Genomic DNA, 13301 nt, shown 5'->3' on the forward strand with positions numbered 1-13301 from the left:
AATACTGAATTGAACATTTTTGGTAAAATAAAAAGATGGTGCAATAGTGAACATTACATTGAAATATTAAAAACAAGAACCTTTTTTTTTTACTTACTCAAAATTAATCATATAGTAATGACATGTAAGAATGAATTCATTCATTTTACTTTTCCAAGTTTAGTATAAAAATATATGTCAGCATTTAAAGGAACTCCAGGCAAAACTGATCCTTAGTGCAGAGCCTAAAGGGGACAGTGCTTGACACAGGGATTGAAAGAAAAGTAGAATCCATGTGTCATAAACTGCTGGCTCATGCCCCGCTCTAGGCATAAAACACAGTATCTGTTTTTCCAGATGATGTTCCTTTGAAGTGCTGCATATTTTGTTAGAACTATTAGGGACATTTATTAAAGCTGGCACACATTTTGAGTGGTGCACCGATGTCTCCTTAGTGCAGAATGCTGCAGATTCACCAACAAAAAGCATGTCTTCTTGATAAACCTGCCATAAGCAGGTCAGACCTGGCATTGTTTTCTGTCATCCTTCAATGTAGAAATAGTTGAAAAATGCTGACAAATGATTTGCGCTTGGAGCAGATCTGAACCCCCACTCAAGTGGCACAGGGGTTTTATAAAACAGGCATAAATACATTGACAAATTTACCCCACTATAGAAAAGTAATATTGTATATCTGTAAAGGATCTGCCAGGCACAGCTTCGGGGTTAACTCCCATAATTAATCAGTCAGCACCTGAATCTACATCCCTGAGACTGACTCCAGCTTCCACCACTCAGGCTGGCAGGCTTAGGAGTGGGAGAGCCTATCGCAACCTGGCCAGACTCAGCTAGCTCCCGCCCTCGGTCTATTTAAGCCTGTCCTTCCTGTCCCTCGGTGCTTGTGATTCTTTTCGTGTGGTTTCCTGGCCCAGCTACAGCTCCTTCTATTTTGATCCTGCTCCATACAGACCCTGGCTTACTGACTACTCTTCTGCTCTTCGTTTGGTACCTCGCACACTTCTGGCTTGACTCGGCTCGTTCACCACTCTGGTTGCTCACGGTGTTGCTGTGGGCAACTGCCCCTTTCCCTTGCTTGTATTCCCTTGTATGTTTGTCGTGTTTGTCGTGCACTTACTGAGCGCAGGGACCGCCGCCCAGTTGTACCCCATCGCCTAGGGCGGGTCGTTGCAAGTAGGCAGGGACAGAGTGGCGGGTAGACTAGGGCTCACTTGTCCGTTTCCCTACCCCCCGTCATTACATAATCACAAGCCCATACCTAGTCTACCCTCGTCCCTGACACCACTATGGACCCCCGTGAGACCCTGGCTCAGAAAATGCAGGGTCTCTCCCTACAGGTCCAGGCCCTGGCTCAGAGGGTCAACCAGCCTGATGCTACCTTGGTAGTTCCCCTCACCTCACCTCTTGAACCCCACCTCAAGTTGCCCAACCGGTTCTCAGGGGACCGGAGGGCTTTTCTCTCCTTTCGGGAGAGTTGTAGGCTTTACTTTCGTTTAAAGCCCCATTCCTCAGGTTCTGAGAGCCAGCGGGTGGGTATAATTATGTCCCGGCTCCAGGAAGGGCCTTCTCCTTGGCTCCTGACGCCCCTGAACTTTCCTCCATTGATTGTTTCTTTTCTGCTCTCAGACTTATTTATGACGAGACTGACAGGACTGCCTTTGCCGAGAGTCAGCTGGTGACCTTACGTCAGGGTAAGAGACCTGTTGAGCAGTATTGTTCTGACTTTAGGAAGTGGTGCGTAGCTTCTCGGTGGAATGACCCTGCCTTAAGGTGCCAGTTTAGGTTGGGTCTGTCGAATGCCCTGAAAGACCTGCTAGTTAGCTATCCCTCTTCTGACTCCCTAGACCAGGTTATGGCTTTAGCATTACGACTTGACCGACGTCTCAGGGAACGACAATGTGAACGTTTATGTGTTTTCTCCTCCGACTCCCCCATGATGCCTCCCGAAGTTCCGTTGCTTCGTTCCTCCCCAAAAGACTCAGAGATACCTATGCAACTCGGGGCCTCCGTGTCCCCCCAACAACGTAGAGAATTCCGCAGGAAGAATGGTCTCTGCTTCTACTGTGGGGATGACAAGCATCAAGTGAACAACTGTCCTAAGCGTAAGAATGCAGCCTGAGAACTTCCGCGCCTAAGTGATCATCGGGGAGGTCACTTGGGCGCACAGGTATTTCCCGTAAATAGGAAACGTACTAAGATCTTGCTTCCCTTTCAGGTCTCTTTTGGTGGTAGGTCTGCTACCGGCAGTGCCTTCGTGGATTCAGGGTCCTCTACTAATATCATGTCTATGGAATTTGCTATGTCTCTTGCTATGCCTCTGATTGATTTGCCTAAACCTGTTCCGGTAGTGGGTATCGACTCCACTCCTCTTGCTAATGGTTATTTTACACAGCATACCCCTGTTTTTGAACTCCTTGTTGGCTCCATGCATTTGGAGCAGTGCTCTGTACTGTTGATGCAGGGATTATCGTACGATTTGGTTCTAGGCCTTCCCTGGTTGCAGTTGCATAATCCCACGTTTGACTGGAATACTGGGGAGCTAACCAAATGGGGTAATGAATGTTTTACGTCATGTTTTTCTGTTAATTATATTTCTACCCCTGAGGAGGCGAACACGCTACCCGAGTTTGTTCAGGACTTTGCTGATGTTTTCTCTAAGGAGGCCTCCGAAGTGTTACCTCCTCATAGAGAATACGATTGCGCTATCGAATTGGTACCAGGAGCTAAGCTTCCTAAGGGTAGGATATTTAATCTTTCTTGTCCCGAACGTGAAGCCATGAGAGAGTATATCCAGGAATGCCTGGCCAAGGGTTACATTCTTCCCTCTACTTCTCCGGTAGGTGCTGGCTTCTTCTTCGTAGGGAAGAAGGATGGTGGTCTTAGGCCATCCATTGACTAACGTAGCCTGAATAAGGTCACGGTAAGGAACCAGTATCCCCTTCCTTTGATTCCTGATCTCTTCAATCAGGTTCAGGGGGCCCAATGGTTCTCTAAGTTGGATCTACGGGGGGCGTATAACCTTATCCGCATCAAAGAGGGGGATGAGTGGAAGACTGCGTTTAACACGCCCGAAGGCCATTTCGAATACCTTGTCATGCCCTTTGGGTTGTGTAATGCCCCTGCGGTCTTCCAGAATTTCATAAATGAGATTTTGAGAAATTACCTGGGGATATTTCTTGTAGTGTACCTTGATGACATACTGGTGTTTTCCAAGGACTGGTCCTCCCACATTGAGCATGTCAGGAAGGTGCTCCAGGTCCTTCGGGAAAACAAACTGTTTGCCAAAACCGAAAAATGTGTGTTTGGGGTACAGAAAAATACAATTTTTGGGTCAAATCCTCACTCCTCATGAATTCCGCATGGACCCCTTCAAGGTTCAGGCTGTGGCGGAATGGGTCCAACCTGCCTCCCTGAAGGCGTTACAGTGTTTTTTGGGGTTCGCTAATTATTACAGGAGATTTATTGCTAACTTCTCGGTCATCGCTAAGCCTCTTACGAACCTCACTCGCAAAGGAGCTGATCTCCTCCACTGGCCTCCTGAGGCTGTCCAGGCTTTTGAGGTCCTTAAGAGGTGCTTTATCTCGGCCCCGGTGCTGGTTCAGCCCAACCAAATGGAGCCATTTATCATGGAAGTTGACGCATCTGAGGTGGGAGTGGGGGCTGTCTTGTCCGAGGGTACCAGGTCCCTCATTCATCTCCGCCCCTGTGCCTACTTCTCCAGGAAGTTTTCGCCAACTGAGAGTAACTATGATATTGGCAACCGCGAACTCTTAGCCATTAAATGGGCATTTGAAGAGTGGCGCCACTTCCTGGAGGGGGCTAGGCACCAGGTAACGGTCCTTACCGACCACAAGAATCTGGTTTTCCTAGAATCTGCCCGGAGGCTAAACCCGAGACAAGCTCGATGGGCGTTATTTTTTACCAGATTCAATTTTTTGGTTACCTATAGGGCTGGGTCTAAAAATATTAAGGCTGATGCACTGTCGCTTAGCTTCATGGCCAGCCCTCCTTCGGAGGAAGATCCTGCTTGTATTTTGCCTCCAGGTATAATCATTTCCTCGATCGATTCTGATTTAGTCTCTGAAATTGCTGCTGATCAAGGTTCCAGCTAAGGGTACTTAGGGAAAATCATGACTCCGCACTATCTGGTCATCCAGGCATCCTGGGTACCAAACACCTCATTACTAGAAACTATTGGTGGCCTGGGTTGCCTAAAGACGTTAAGGCCTACGTCGCCGCTTGTGAGTTTTGTGCTAGGTCCAAGACTCCCAGGTCCCGACCAGCGGGCTTACTGCGTTCGTTGCCCATTCCCCAGAGACCTTGGACACATATCTCCATGGATTTTATCACCGATTTGCCTCCATCCCAAGGCAAGTCGGTGGTGTGGGTGGTAGTAGACCGCTTCAGTAAGATGTGCCACTTTGTGCCCCTCAAGAAACTACCCAACGCCAAGACGTTGGCTACCTTGTTTGTCAAACACATCCTGCGTCTCCATGGGGTCCCTGTCAATATTGTTTCGGACAGAGGGGTACAATTTGTTTCATTGTTTTGGAGAGCCTTCTGTATGAAGTTGGAGATTGATTTGTCCTTCTCCTCTGCCTTCCATCCTGAAACCAATGGCCAAACTGAGAGGACTAATCAATCTCTAGAACAATATTTAAGGTGTTTTGTCTCTGACTGTCAATATGATTGGGTCTCATTCATTCCCCTCGCCGAATTTTCCCTTAATAACCGGGTCAGTAACTCGTCAGGGGTCTCCCCCTTTTTCTGTAATTTTGGGTTTAATCCACGGTTCTCCTCCGTTTCACCTGGTAGTTCCAACAATCCCGAGGTAGAGGTCGTTCATCGGGAACTGTGCACAGTCTGGGCCCAGGTTCAGAAGAACCTAGAGGCGTCCCAGAGCGTACAAAAAACTCAGGCTGATAGAAAACGTTCTGCTAACCCCCTGTTTATGGTCGGGGATCTGGTGTGGTTGTCGTCTAGGAACTTGCGTCTCAAGGTTCCGTCCAAGAAGTTTGCTACCCGGTTTATTGGGCCGTATAAGGTCATTGAGGTCCTCAATCCTGTCTCCTTCCGGCTGGAGTTACCCCCGTCTTTTCGTATACACGACGTGTTTCATGCCTCCCTCCTTAAACGCTGCTCCCCGTCCTTGGCTCCCTCGAGGAGACCTCCTGTTCCCGTCCTCACCCCTGAGGGGGTGGAATTCGAGGTGGCCAAGATTGTGGACAGCAAGATGGTCCAAGGCTCCCTCCAGTACCTGGTCCATTGGAGAGGATACGGGCCCGAGGAGAGGACTTGGGTACCTGCCGGGATGGTCACGCTGGGGTATTGGTCAGGAGGTTCCACCTGCGTTTCCCCAGTAAGCCAGGTCCACTTAGAAAGGGTCCGGTGGCCCCTCATAAAAGGGGGGTACTGTAAAGGATCTGCAAGGCACAGCTTCGGGGTTAACTCCCATAATTAATCAGTCAGCACCTGAATCTACATCCCTGAGACTGACTCCAGCTTCCACCACTCAGGCTGGCAAGCTTAGGAGTGGGAGAGCCTATCGCAACCTGGCCAGACTCAGCTAGCTCCCGCCCGCGGTCTATTTAAGCCTGTCCTTCCTGTCCCTCGGTGCTTGTGATTCTTTTCGTGTGGTTTCCTGGCCCAGCTACAGCTCCTTCTATTTTGATCCTGCTCCATACAGACCCTGGCTTACTGACTACTCTTCTGCTCTTCGTTTGGTACCTCGCACACTCCTGGCTTGACTCGGCTCGTTCACCACTCTGGTTGCTCACGGTGTTGCCGTGGGCAACTGCCCCTTTCCCTTGCTTGTATTCCCTTGTATGTTTGTCGTGTTTGTCGTGCACTTACTGAGCGCAGGGACCGCCGCCCAGTTGTACCCCGTCGCCTAGGGCGGGTCGTTGCAAGTAGGCAGGGACAGAGTGGCGGGTAGACTAGGGCTCATTTGTCCGTTTCCCTACCCCCCGTCATTACAATATCTAATAATATAGACTGACTATGTTGGTCAAAAGCAAAAAGAAATTGGACAATAAAAAAAACAAATTAATACAAACTGTATTATACAATTTGTTGTAATAATTTAGGTTCAGAGTAGTCTATGAATAGCGCGTCAAATCTAAATCCCTGAAATGTTCAAACATATAAATGGGGTATGTAAATTATTATTTATTTATATTTATTTTTTTAATGTAAACCTTTTACTTAGAAATGGGGAATCCAGTCAGAATGATATTCTGATATGTCAAAGATATGACAGAAGATGAATGAATTTTGTGTTCTTGGATCACCACTGATTTACAGAATGAATGGACTCTACAAAGCACTTTAATGTTCTAAGCATATTATCAAAGTTTGGGGTGTTTGAAAACACTAGTGTTTATGGACCAGACGTTAAGATTACTAGACAGTATTTCAGGCTTTAATGAGATGAGTGACAGGTTTTTTATATGCTCACCTTTCTTTTTTAATTTATTATTCTCTAATTGTGTACGTCTAGAGTGTAGACACATTTCTGCAGGATCAAACGACTCACAGAGTTTGTAGCCTGTGACCATAGAGACATATAGGTTTACATAGGAGCTGAGATATCTTTAATCAATGCTATTTACTGGTGTCAGAAAATGAGGGCATGTCTTTCAAGTTGCTCCAAGTGTGATTTATTTCTTATTTATTTTATACTTATATGATATATGTGCTCTTCTCCTTGGGGAATATTGTACTCACTGTGAACACCAGAATTAGTAAATGTACCTGACGGTCTTTTACCATGTTAGTATTAGGCAAGCCATATGGCAGAACATTTTTTTAGTGTATATTGAGAATGTGAAAAGCCGTTTTTTGTGTCTTACGTCAATGTTAAGATATAATCAGTCAAAATTACAGGCAGCATTGGACTGAGGTTCCTTGGGCCCACCAGAGGAAATAAGATGAGGACCCACCCTCCATTTATATGGAACATGTAGATGTCCACTTTTAATTTGATCATAGTCCTGGTTGTTATCATTGTACACCCAGGACATTTCATCAATAAGGTCTAATATGTAATTTGTGATGATCCCAAAAGAAATAGACCCTAGTGACATGTCATTGGCTCCAAAGTCCCCGACAAATGGGGTTGTCTTCGGCTGGACCTCTAGGGCCCATTATTGTTATTATCAGAGCCTGGGCCCACCGGAGGATCCTCTGGTTCTCTAGTGGGCCAGTCCGACCCTGGTTACAGACCCAAAAGCAGAAGATGCACTCCTGAGAGATTCTGATGACAAGATGTCTGCTTTATATTTCTAACAGGTGCAGTATTGTGAATGAGACCTTTAGTAGATTCAAATCGCCAAATGTATCAAATATGTGTGTACTATATATATATATATATATATATATATATATATAATGTGTGTGTGTGAAAATCAGGGTATATTATCATCAGTATATTTTACTACTAAAGGAGCAAGTACTTCAAGAAATCTGGTACAGATGTTTCAAAGTTTAACTTGACTCTGATAACTTGCTGCAGCGTGATATCACACAACAAAAGCCATTGAAAAGGTCAAGTTAAAGTTTCTTGCCTCAGTGTATTTAACGCATTAAGGCCCCATGTCAGTATTTTGGTCAGTATATTGTTTCAGTATTTGGAAGCCAAAACCAGGAGTAGTACCATAAACAGAGAAAACCTATAATAGAAAGATTTGCACCTCTTTCGTGTTTTGGACCCACTCCAGGTTTTGGCTTCCAAATACTGAAGCAAAATACTGACCAGAATAGTGTGAAAGAGGCCTTAGAATAAGGCCTGATTCAGACAAACGTAAATTACGTTTGTGTGCTGTCCGTTGAAATAATACACAGCACATGGACCCATGCAAATCAATGGGGCTATTCACACATGGGTGATTTTTCATGCAGTGTGTGTCCGTTGCGTGAAACTCACTGCAGGTCCTATTTTGGTCCGTTTTGCGGACCACGTCGCCCATTAAAGTCAATGGGTGCATGACAAATACAGACAGCACATAGACAACATCTGTGTGCTGTCCGCATTTTTCACACACCGGTTGCTAAAGAAGTGATGAGAAAAAAAAACAGGAACACTGATGGCACACGGAACTGAAATGCATCAAATTTTTGCGGACCCATCATGGACACATTCATCTGAACCAGACTTAAAGATAAAGATTGCTTATTCTGTACCTCCCAAGATGCTTCTGGCTGCGTCTCCAACCAGACAAATGTGATGTTAAGTGACGCAATTAGCAGATCTGGCATAACTGTTACTGAGGCAACTTTATAATGTTGACTCCACCTACAAAGCACCGCAACAACCGCGCACAGTTGAGGTACACTTTAATAACAAAGTGACACCAGCTATTATTACCTGAAACAATGGTGGGTATTGTGTGCTGCTTTAGCTCCACTTAAAGGGGTTGTCTCACGACAGACATTTTTCGCATATTCACAAGATATGCTATAAATGTCTGATCGATGAGGGTCCCACCACTGGGACCCACACTTATCTAAAGAACAAAGGTACCTTGATCCCATCCACGCCTCGTGAGGTAGTCACTGGCTACTGCATCCAGGCGGGCAATCAGTGGATAAGTGGTCAGAATTCAGGAAACAGCTGATCTCGCTGAGCTACAGTATTTCCGTAACTCCCATAGAGGTGAATGGGAGTTACGGAAACCGCATTGCTCAGCGAGCTTGGCGGTTTCCAAAATCCCCACCCCATTCCCCACCTGGATGCGGTGGCGAGCAGGAACTCCATTATTTAGATAGATGCAGGTCATCAGTAGTTTTTTTTATAAAAATTCACTATCTCCTGCTACTTGATTATATGACCTGCTACTAGCACTGTCCACCTGCTAATGATTGATAGCTTTTCCCATACTCCATATGCAGAGAAAGCTGACAATCAGCGCTTGGTGGGCATGGCTATCAGGAGGTGCTTGCATCATTATTGAGGACTACATAGAACGCGCTATGTATTCCACAATATTTATGAACTGTGACTAGCCCTGCCCATCCGCTGTTAAATGGCAATTTTCTCCCCATACACGGAACCAGAAGAAAGCAGTCAATAATTGGCGGGGGGGGGGGGCAGAGCTATCTGTCGCTCATGAAAACTGGCTGAAGCAGATAAAGTGATTTCTATATAAATAACTACTGATCATTGAAAAGTAAGTAATACAGTGATGAAATCAGGGTCTCTGTTATTACTCTGGATCTCTAAGACTGACCTCAAAAGGGGGAGCATAAACTTGGTGACAGATTCCCTTTTATTCTTGAGCGACAGTGTTCCAATAATAGAACAGGCCAATGCTGGGGAAGCTTAGGGTCTGCTGCTTAAAAATCGTATCATGTTCTAATCATTTTGCATTTGCTGTGGAAATTGTTGACCCCTGAAGATTTAGATTCAGATATTGTATTTTTCAGGGAATGAGGGAGGATGTTGCTATGTATGTCGTTTCATAACATGCTGTACAAGTATAAGTTCCCCCAGAATTAAAGGGGTTTTCCAGCTTCTGACAACTGATGACCTATCCACCAAATAGGTCATCAGTACATCATCTGTGGGGGTCCGACACGCGAGCCCCGCACACATCGGCTAGTCCGATGCCTCCGTGCAGCGGACGTACAAGCCAGAAGCAGTTAGCTCCGGCCACAAGATAGGGGCCGAACTGCAGTACTGCAGCACTGCTCCTATTCAAGTGAATAGGAGCAGACCTGCAATTCTGCAGCAAGGCCGCTATTCTATGTACGGAGCCAACTGCTTCCAGGCTCCATACATAGCATTATGTGCCACAACATCCGGTGCCCGCAGGCCACCGAAGCGGCTTATCGGTGCGGGGTCCTGGTGTCGGACCCGCACCGATGATATACTGATGACCTATCCGGTGGATAGGTTATTAGTTCTCAGAATATGGACAAGCCCTTTAAGTGTTCATATTACTAATTCAATTACTATAATAAGTGTTCCTGTTTGAAAACTGTTTAGTGATTTTACTAATACTGCATCCAGATTAAGCCAACAAGGAGTGGTGGATGTTTTGTTACAAGGTTTCAGATGCTCTTGTTTTTCACACAGAAAGTGTTTTGAAGTAATTCACTCCTCATCAACAAGAATAAGTCTTGAAAACAAACTAAATTAACGTTGTTTACAATGTATGTAATATAGGCTGAAGATTATTCTTCAGCTGGTGGCTATGGCCTAGTTTTACTACTACACTCTTGGGATTTATTTTTAATTCTAAAAACATAACTAAATTAGTTTACTTATTATTTTTAAAACTCCCAACACCAGGTTGCCCCGGGGTCGGATACGCTGCATAAAAATCACAGGTATCCGACCTGGAACCGGCAGTACATTCTGTCCGAAAAAACGCAATACATCACCCCCTCTCTCCTTCTGCGCTTAGTCCAGCCTCCTAAGATGACATTGCAGGCCATGTGACTCTGCAGCCTGTGATTGGCTGCAGTGGTCACATAGGATGAAACGTCATCCCAGGAGGCCGGACTGCAGGAAGGAGAGAGTTCGGGTAAGTATATTTTTTTATGAGTTGCGATTTTTGCAGCGGAATCGCTGCGATTCTGCGCAAAAGTCGCAACACATGGCTTTCTGTTGAGGGTTTTGCATAGCCATTGAATTCAATAGGGAAAACCCGCAACAGAAAAGCAACGAAAACGGAGCATAAATTGACATGCTGCGTATTTAACTTTTGCACCACAGGTCATGTTATGAACATTTTTGCTGCGTTTTTTTTCTGCAGCGTGGGCATGAGATTATCTAAATCTCATCCACTTTGGTGCTATTGTAAATGCTGCAGATTTTCCATTATGGAAATTCTGCAGCATTTATGCTGCGTGAGAACCCGTTCTAAGGCCCTCTTCACATAGAGTTTTTTTGCAGGCAGGAATTTTGAGGTATTTTTCTGCGTTTTTTGCATGCGGCCATTGAAGGTAATGCAAGGACCATGGGCATAAAAGCTGTGGAAAAATGCACAGAAACTAGCACCGAAGGTGCTTTCTGCCTACCATTGACTCAATGGGAGGTCAGAGGTGGAAGCTGCAGCAAGAAAGGACTTCTGCGAGCGATCCAAAAGCTGCCCGGGTAAAAAATAAAATCCTATGCCTTCAATTGAAATCATTGAGGGACGATTTTGGCAGTTTTTTTGGCGCTGATTCTGACACGGTTCCCGCGCCAAAACCAGCGCCATAAAACTCTATGTGATCTGACCCTAATTCCTAAAAAAAAACTAGTGCTATATTGAGACTGGTTTTCATGGTAAAATGCCATTTACTAGCGATTTATTAGCATATTTTTCATCCCAAAAAATCGGGGGACATATCTCAGGATGGCCTAGAAATAATCCAAAAGCACCGCTGGAGTCCAGGAGACAGCGAAAGTAAGAGGAGATTGATGGTTCACATTTTAGGACATAGTGACAGGTACTCTTTAACATGAGGAGAAAGGCGTAAACAAATGTTAAAGGTGGTGTCATCATTGTGGCTATTGGCTCTCAGGGAGTTACTTTTTAAACCCTGTATGATGTGATGTACAAAACATAAGAAAACGTTATCTCTAAATACCTGTTCTGGAAATTGCCATCAAGGGAATGTGAATTCTTTCAAATTGATGGCACTTTTAAGCTCATTTGATTCAGCTTCCTTTCCTGCACAATCATAAAGATCAGAGCAGGGTGACAGGGAGCTTTTCGGCTGTCGTTATCAGTAAAAGGGTATGTTCACACGAGGTCATTACGTCCGTAATTGACAGACGTATTTCGGCCGCAAGTACCGGACCGAACACAGTGCAGGGAGCCGGGCTCCTAGCATCATAGTTATGTACGACGCTAGGAGTCCCTGCCTCACTGCAGGACAACTGTCCCACACTGTAATCATGTTTTCAGTATGAGACAGTTGTCCGGCAGCGAGGCAGGGACTCCTATCATCGTACATAACTATGATGCTAGGAGCCCGGCTCACTGCACTGTATTCGGTCCGGTACTTGCGGCCGAAATACGTCCGTCAATTACGGACGTAATGACCTCGTGTGAACATACCCAAACAGTTATCTGTATGATTGGGCAGAGTGCTTCTCATTGCCTGAACATTAAGAAAGTGGTCTAAAAATGGGCCTCAATGTCGTGCGGACCCCCTTGACTCATTTCCCCCTAGATACACCTCCTTGCCCGCTTCCTTGGAGAACCCTGACTGCAGGTACCCACTCCCCAATCTAAAAGTCGCATCTGACTTTCTTGAAGGTGTATTATGTTTTATGTCACCGGAATCATTGTAGAGCTTTAACTATTTTACTCATTATTACCACAAAATTATATTTTTTGGCAAAGTTATGATTTTATTATGTAGTATACCGTTGCCGTAGTGTTTTGTTGATTCATACTGATAGTAAACTCTGCTGCTCTGACCTTTTCAGCATTCTATAGTATGAAGCATTGATCATTCCCACAACTCCCTATTTACAGTAAAAATAGCCAGAATGAAACTAGATAGGCAGCTAATCAAGATGCAGAATATTGAAAAGGTTAAGGTCTGTGTTTATAAGTCTTTTTAAAGTTCATAGTATTTAGTAAACTGGATATGAGATTAAAATTTGCATGGTGTATTGTTTTTGACAGGACAGAATTCAGAAATACTTACCATGACAGACATTGTGCACATGTTAATTAACATTTCATGTAATGTGGAGGGAGGTACAAAAGATGTCCTAGAGTGAGGACAATAACATTTTTATGTGTAAAAACATAAATACAAGGTAATGATATACAAAGTAATTAAAGCAATTAAATATTGGCAGAAAGATATATTGCAGTCAGATTAAAATGCACTTAGCACATCTAATATTAGAAATGTATTTTCTGCTCGGAATCTTACTTATTGTAATTAAAACAGTGTTATAATATGAATTTACTGCTTAAAAAAAAACCTTCATTATCGCTACTTACGTCTTCCTGAGAATGTAAGAACAATAACAGGGATCTGTTATGCAGATGCAATTTATTAATAATCTGTATAACAATATATTTCAAATCCTTACACATGACAGTAGAGATTTATTTCAAAAGTATTAACTTTTTTCTTCCGCTTTCATATTTATTTAAATATAGCTTAATGAGGTTACAGAATATTCTAGAACAACTTAACTACTTTTATATATTTACTCTGAAATTTAATCTAATATAAAATGTAGGCACATAATGAGTATAGATATCATTTGTTTAGTTTAGTTATTTATATATGGCCTATTTATATAGCCTATTCTGCAACACCGGCGCCAGTTTGGGTGTGAAATATGG

The sequence above is a fragment of the Rhinoderma darwinii genome, chromosome 8 (assembly GCF_050947455.1).
Source record: "Rhinoderma darwinii isolate aRhiDar2 chromosome 8, aRhiDar2.hap1, whole genome shotgun sequence".
NCBI classification, from domain to species: domain Eukaryota; kingdom Metazoa; phylum Chordata; class Amphibia; order Anura; family Rhinodermatidae; genus Rhinoderma; species Rhinoderma darwinii.